This window comes from Rhipicephalus sanguineus, chromosome 4, assembly GCF_013339695.2.
Source record: "Rhipicephalus sanguineus isolate Rsan-2018 chromosome 4, BIME_Rsan_1.4, whole genome shotgun sequence".
NCBI lineage: Eukaryota > Metazoa > Arthropoda > Arachnida > Ixodida > Ixodidae > Rhipicephalus > Rhipicephalus sanguineus.
In genome coordinates this window covers 86,238,889-86,244,229 of record NC_051179.1, presented here as the reverse complement: position 1 = coordinate 86,244,229, position 5,341 = coordinate 86,238,889, and the positions used below count along the sequence as shown (strand labels likewise).

Below are 5,341 nucleotides of genomic sequence, written 5' to 3'. Positions count from 1 at the left end.
AGCCCGCTGTACTTCCTTGTAGACACGCACGGGCGTGTGTGTGCACGTGCTGATACGTATATCTTATGCACGTAGAAAACAGGACATCTTACGCATTGCGAATAACAAATATCGATGAAATGCGCGTTCAGTGAGCTCAGTGTCTACGTGCACTGCAAACAGCCTCCGCATACGCGAGCAGCTGCTTTTGTACTGCATTCTATAGTTACGTTGCGCCATATGTATAAGAATGGCGATGTGGGCGAATTGGTTTAGTTCACGAAGAAGATGAGCAGCGCGAAGCACAGAAGTGCGGAAGTACAGGCAACGAAGAAATCCGGCACCGGATAATACAGACGCCAGGTCACATGGGAATGGAAGAAAACTTGGAGGCAGACAGGGTGGCTCGAGGGTACACAACCGACCAAGCACGCTGTGACCCTGCCTCGGAGGAGCCTATCCCGGTCCCGTGCAAATATGCGGTCATACTAAATTACTACAAGGAACTCAGGCGTATCTACTCCCTCCCCCACAAGAAGCTCACTAAGGAGGAAGCTGTCAGCTGGCGCTTAACCCAGACCGGAACCTACCCAAACTTACATTTCTTCAATAAAATCACCCTACGGAATAACCTGCGTGCTGCCCATGGTGCTCCGAGAAACACCAATGCACACTAGATGGACATTCCGGGCCATACCCGGCCTACCTCCCATTGACGAAGCGAGTGTGGAGCGGTGGGAGGAGTTGCTGGCCCCAGCGGTAGCCTTGATTATGAGTGATCGACAGGGCACGCACGGCGGCAACTGCGTGTGGTGTCCTGGACTGAGGGTAGCCAGCACTGCTAGATGGGACTTGCACAACAAGCTGGCCCCGCGCCACAGGCCTCTTTCTATGTATAATTTTTTCGTTCTCCCCTAGTGCAGGGTAGCAAACCGGACGTGCGTCTGTTTCACTTCCCTCTTCTTCCTTGATTCTCTCTCTCTTTTCCTTCTTTGCCGAGGAAGCGAGAGAAGCTCGTGTTCGTCACTCTTTCACTTCCTCAGTCCCTCCTTGCGTGCACTTCCGCACTTCTGTGCTTCGCGCTGCTCATCTTCACCATGAACATCTTCTGTAAAGCATTATATTTGGCATTAAGTTTGCTCCTTGTTACATAGTTACAGTGTAGAATAAATTTTTCCAGGGTACCATAGACCGCTTCTCTCCGCTAATGGTGGCTGCCTCGTACGGGCCATAAGCATTCTGGTCTGTGGTTTTTGGAAACTAACAGAACGTTGTGGCAAGATTGGCCGTGTTGCTTGGTAGCATAACCCGCTTCAGCAGTAGGCACGCTGACTACATCGCTAAATTAAGAAGCAACGCGATTTAAAGCGGATGTGTTAAGACTATTTCGCGGCCATAACTTTGGCAATACAAAACGCCAATAAGGCGCTGGCATCTTCACCACATGAATAAGAATTAAGCATTGCTGTTTGCTAACCAAAGAGCCACCTCTCCCTATCGAGTACAAAAAGTTCAGGGAAAGATTGGGGCTTGAAGTCGTGAGAACACGCAAAACAAATGCCGCTAGAATCAACGTTTCACCTAGAGGACTCCTCTTCGTCAGGGCAGTAGTGATGCGAAAACATCGCTGTCGACAAGTACTCTTCCCGAAACGTTGGCTCTAACGACATTCCCTGTACAAGGATTTCTCAACTCTCGATGAAGCTCACTTGACGATGCTCTCACGGCTCGGGAAAAGCTGAAATGGCAACTCTTCGCAATGCACATAGACTGTCACGCCACCAAGTTGATGTCAGGTGAACCACCGGGCCTGTGCAGCTAGGATGGCGTTACTCGCTAGCGGCCTTGTAATGCAGCAAATCCACCAGGCAGGCTCGATACGTACCTCGGAGTGCCGATCAGTTCACACGTCAGTTCTCATTCACGCGGTTTTCTGTAGCACGCACAGGATTTCGCAAAGCAGCGTTCATGCACGGTCACAGAGCTGAAATATAAAAACTTTCATACCGCGGCCAAAAATGAGGCGCCTAGCATTCAGCGCTTTCTGCTATTTGAGAAGTATTTTGGTCTGATATCAACTTTAGCACGGCTCATGAATATCCGGTGAAAGCGGCACATGGCTTGCGTCCGCTTGTCCTATCTTTCCTTATAGTAGCAGTAGGGTTGAGCCATCTTAGATTATCCCTGAAGTCACCTATAGTTCGCTACGAATATTGAACATTGGTCATTGCGAATACTAAACAGCGCAAACGAAATCTGAGAGGGAAATTCAGTGCTCTTATGCTTCGACGCCAGACCACTGCATTAAAAAACGATACATACAGAAATTTGCATTATGAACGGAATTCTCGGATAGCGTGTAGACGGCGCTGCTACCATACAACTTGTTACGTTTCAGTCTGCAAGTATTTATCTAGAAATATGCTCATAGTTGGCCTAGTCTTATTCTCGTGTTTTATAACTACAGTAAGAAAATTTATCCACGATGGACACCAGTAAAAGGAGGGTTTAACATCAGTGGCTCAAAGGAAGTAAAAACATGCACTGAAACAAGCCTTTCATCTTGAGTAATTTAGCTCATCGCGTGAGGGAATTGTAAGATTAACACAGAACAGATAGAACTTGTTGGGCGAGTTGGTGCATCTTAACGCAAAAACGAACAACCTGCGCAACCGACCCACACGCAACACCTAACACACACGAGCGCAGGTGTGTGTGCGCGCGCTCGTGTGTGTGTCACGTTGTGCAGGCTATTCCTTTTTGTGTTCAGAACAGATATACTTTGAGTGAACGGACGCAAAGTGGTATGCGTAGCTACCCATTACATTAATGTCATACGTCTACAGTCGTTTAAGAAAGGTGAAACTGAAACGCACTCCTGCGAATTGACGAAGGCAAAGAGTATCAAAAAAAGCCATTTATTTGATCTGTTCAAAAAAAAGAAAAAGACATACTCGACACAGGAAAATCTCTTCGGGTACACAGAGGGACAAAGGAATGAACAGTAACACGAACGCGGATCCACTCTGTGGACCGTCGCGAGTGGCGAAACGAAAACGGTACAGCAAATTTCTCGAAAGAAGAATGACAGTAAACTTTTAAAATTATTTTGGCCCTTTCATACGCGAATGTACAACTGCACAAACACGCAACTTTTTAACTCAGCTTTTACACGGGGAGGAAGGAAACACAAGACGAGAAAAAGAAAACGATAGTCGAGGTGGGTTGACGCGGATTGTCTTTGGGCAGCAGAAACAAAAAAAAAACAAAACAAAACAAAAACTTGGAACTGGTGGCGAGACGCGGGCAGCCCCGCGGGGTTCACCAAAGCTCGAAGACAGACAAGACTTCGTTGTTGGATGGGCCCCAGCTGGAACCATCGTCGTCCCCGGTGGAAGCTTGACGCCGCGACAGACCCCACACACACAACCGGGAGAGGGCGAACGAAGAGTCAGGTCCACCGTGGTACAAACAGAGTGAGCCAAGAAACCTCCTCGTTCACAGCCTCGAACCCGGGGCGCGGGCCAGCGGCCCTAAGTTTAAAGGAGATCAGAGCTCACTCCTTCAGGTACTTGCGGGTGGAGACGACGTCGTCGATGGAGCAGACCTGCGCGCATTGAGAAGGCGAGGTGTAGAGAACTGTTCTAACTAGCGAGTGCAGACTCACACGGAACGCAACAGTGCACGACAGTTCTCCATAGTATGCTCAAAGCACATAACTTCACGGAACCTAAGCAACAAGTGCTCAAGTTGCTTTGGTCTTGAGCATGCCGCCCTGCAGTAACTACAATTATTCACCGTTTACTTGTGTGAAATTTACTCCGATCTACAAGGCGGCACGTTTTCATCTGAAAATAATACGCCAAACATCCCTCTCTTTCCTTCCAATTTCATGCCGAGATGTCCCTACGACATTGCGACGTCACAGATCTCGCTTTTCTCTTGTTTATTCCGCAAACTCTACCCTAGAAAAAAAAAAGATATCAAGGCTCAGTGGAACCCTCGGAATAAAAGAAAAATACAGACATTAAACGCTGTTCAAGCAAGGTTCATGGCCGTTGCGGTCAGCTTGCATGGTAATTTCACCACTGTCGCCATCGACACCAGTAAAGTTTCGTTTTTTGCGTGTTTTCAGGCTTACAAGGGCATATTAATGCGGTGAAGTCAGTCGCTTTGCTACTGCATAAACGTAACGTGCTCGTACAACGTAATATTCGGCTTAACAGTGCGTTCAAAAGAAGCCTTACCACGTGGAGCTGGTTGTCCTTGACCTCCCGGACAATGGTCACCTCCTTGTCACCGGACTGCTTCTGAACAAGCTTGCCGTCCTCGAGCGTCACCTTAGACTGCGTAGGCAAGAAAAAGTGGAAAAATACGGAGCATATATTGAACGCTCAATAACGTACGTTGCATTCAGCTTTCTTTTCCAAGTGCAAACATAATACATATTAGGCAGACCATTAGTCCCCGCGTTGAAGAACAAGTACGGGGGGGGGGGGGGGTCTGACTTTGGTGGCAATAAAAAGATGCTAGATGGTTCTTGATTGTATCATATGGAGTGACGAGTAGCTTTTTGTCGCCATCCAGCCTACAGCCACATGAAAATAAATGCGAAACAAAGAACGTAGGTGCCGCATGTTCGCGTTTTTTTTTTTCATCCTTACTGTAGTTGACTAAGGTTCAAAGCTAAAAACAGTCTGCCCAATCAACTAATACGACCGAATACATACGGAGCATTAAACGGGGACTTACGGGCGCCTGCCTTGATTAGCAACTAACTTCTTGCGTGTTAACTTTCGGACTGACTAAAACGCCTTCATTTCGGTAAGAAGTTTCGGTAAGACTCCGGCTTTAGACATCAGCGAACGCGATTCTTACGTTACGCGGTGCTTCCTAACGCAGAAGCTTCCCATCTGTAATTCCCGAGCATAGCTGGCTCACTACTATATGTGAGACCACCATCGTACGCAGAGGTCTTTTTGATGACCATGAGCCATTATCTCGGTGTTTACTAGTTAATGTTACACCCTCCCCCGGCCACAATATTTATATTCACCCCCCCCCAACCAACCACGAGATCATGTGCCCATTTATTTTCGTCAATGCAAATAAATCCTTATATCAGACAGTAAAAGAAAATCTCTTGCAAGCAAAAGAGTGACAATCGATATCAGTCGCTCGCTGGCATCACGAGTATCGAGGGGCACCTCGTAATTCACTTTCCTTTCGTAAGAAGCCTGCACCGCAAAAATTCGAGGACTGCAGCTAAAAACGGGGTGAAAGAAAAAAAAAAAACTGCACCGAGCGAATTTTTTTTCTCTTGATCCGTAAGATGTCTTCACAAGATATCCCACTTGAAGGA

The 5,341-nt window shown here is 47.4% G+C and overlaps 1 long non-coding RNA gene across 1 annotated transcript; it reads right to left on the bottom strand.

Annotated features, from left to right (window-relative positions):
- Positions 1-2,881: 2,881 nt before the first annotated feature.
- Positions 2,882-4,337, bottom strand: LOC119390370 (uncharacterized). Its single transcript, XR_005183293.2, has 2 exons — positions 4,227-4,337; positions 2,882-3,586 (listed from the first exon to the last, which is right to left on the bottom strand). It is a non-coding gene; the product is annotated as an uncharacterized LOC119390370 (long non-coding RNA).
- Between the last annotated feature and the right edge of the window lie 1,004 nt (positions 4,338-5,341).